At 35.9% G+C, this 1814-nt stretch overlaps 1 non-coding gene across 1 annotated transcript; it reads right to left on the bottom strand.

The window, feature by feature from the left end:
- Nucleotides 1-1288: 1288 nt before the first annotated feature.
- Nucleotides 1289-1360, bottom strand: TRNAW-CCA. The gene has a single exon. It is a non-coding gene; the product is annotated as a tRNA-Trp (tRNA).
- Nucleotides 1361-1814: the final 454 nt, after the last annotated feature.

Raw genomic sequence — 1814 nt, 5'->3', positions numbered from 1 at the left:
AATATGCTCACATATTATGTGAGAGTTTGGTTTGAGTATAACTGTAATCGAGCACGGATACCTGATGAAGTAATACCGAATAAGTGAATCACAAAATTCTTTGTCAGTTTACAGCTCATCTTGTATAAACACAACGATCACCGACTAACTGAAAGACAGAATATGCACACAAAACTTCCAGATTATCAGTCAGTCAATCAATTAGTACTGCATTTTTCATGTTGATAGAACAAAAAATCATATACCTGAACTATATCGAGAAAGAATTAAGCGCATTAGCATATATACTTAAGATCCAAATCAAAGAATGTCACATTGAACTCAAAGAAGGCGACTGAGTAGCTCTATTTAAGACAACCGTTCAGCATTCTTTTCCATAAAGTAAGCACACATCTTGGAATGCCTGTTCTCAAAGTCATTTTGCTCGGACAGATAAATCTTGTCACGAAATTATATAAAATATCATGTTTCAGACATACGTATGTGTCTTGCATTAAAAAGGGGTTTCCAGAATGGAATCGTATCACGAAACATTCGGTCAGCACATTCCTATCAAGAACATGAAACAATGGCTTAACATCAAACGTGTTAACTGTTAGAACAATTAAAATCTTCATTTTTTTTGGGTTCTTCATGTATTGCATTTTAATCACCATCTTCATCTTCTCGTTCATTTTGTCATTATTACTCGCTCCCTGGATTGGAGTTTAGCTGTAATCGATACTGTATAGTATAAAAAAAGATGAAAACAAAAACAACGTTTAAGTATAATAACTATATCCAACATCACCACTAAAGTTGTACCAACTATAGAAAACCTCCACCCTCCTTGCTGTTATCTCCAACCTTGATAGTTACGTTCGGTACCACAAAAGAGAAGCCATGAAAGAAGTTGATCTTGTCTAGACAAAAAAGCTATACAATTTTACACCATGAAGTAAAGAAATATGCAAATATAATAAAACATAGCACAAAACAACTAACATGCCTAAACACTCCAATTTGTTTCTAACTATATATAGGGTCAGGAGAACAACGTTGTTGCTAGTTGCAATAACAATCGGGAGTGCAACTGCCAAAAATCAGGACAAAGTATCACCTAGTAGAGCTAATTCAGTGATTTTAAAAGAATTGACTGATGAGTCGAAGTACCTTTTTTTCTTTTCCAGTTACTTTCTGAGGTTTCTTTTCCAGTTACTCTAAAAGAATATCATGTGTAACATAATATAACCAAAAGGTCCAGAACTTTCTCAACTCAACATCTAATTTATTTTGGTTAAAACCGCTGTGAACCTGACGTGATTCGAACACGCAACCTTCTGACATGGAGTCAAACGCGCTTCCATTGCGCCACAGATTCATACTCGTGCACATAAATCAGGGGTTACAGTGAGGGGTACCCAGAAGGTCAAGTGCTTGCGAAGAGGGAATCTATAAGGTTCTAATAAGAGCGATAACAGTGAGGGGTCAACCTTGCCAGAATAACCAATGCTTGTACATAAGATAAAATCACGCATGTCGTGTAGAGTCTGTAGACTCGTGTCTGTCTCATTTATGATTGAAAACATGAGAGACCCATATAACATTTTCACAGTTTCCTTGTATCATTCCCTAAAGCATCAAAACTGTAACTATCTTTTCTAACAAATTGTGTCATATTATAACTAAAACAACAAAACTTTTGACTGATAGGAACCCTCATGGTATGGGTTTGCTAATAAAAGATAAAAGTGTACCTCTTGAAGCTTTCTTTGGGGAAAAACAAATAGTTGCACGATAATGGCAGCAGCCTTCAGAGTGACGCTGGCTTCGGT

This window comes from Papaver somniferum, chromosome 1 (genome assembly GCF_003573695.1).
Source record: "Papaver somniferum cultivar HN1 chromosome 1, ASM357369v1, whole genome shotgun sequence".
In the NCBI taxonomy this organism is placed as follows: Eukaryota; Viridiplantae; Streptophyta; class Magnoliopsida; order Ranunculales; family Papaveraceae; genus Papaver; species Papaver somniferum.
The sequence above is the reverse complement of the archived record's forward strand: the minus strand, read 5'-3'. Positions and strand labels throughout refer to the sequence as shown.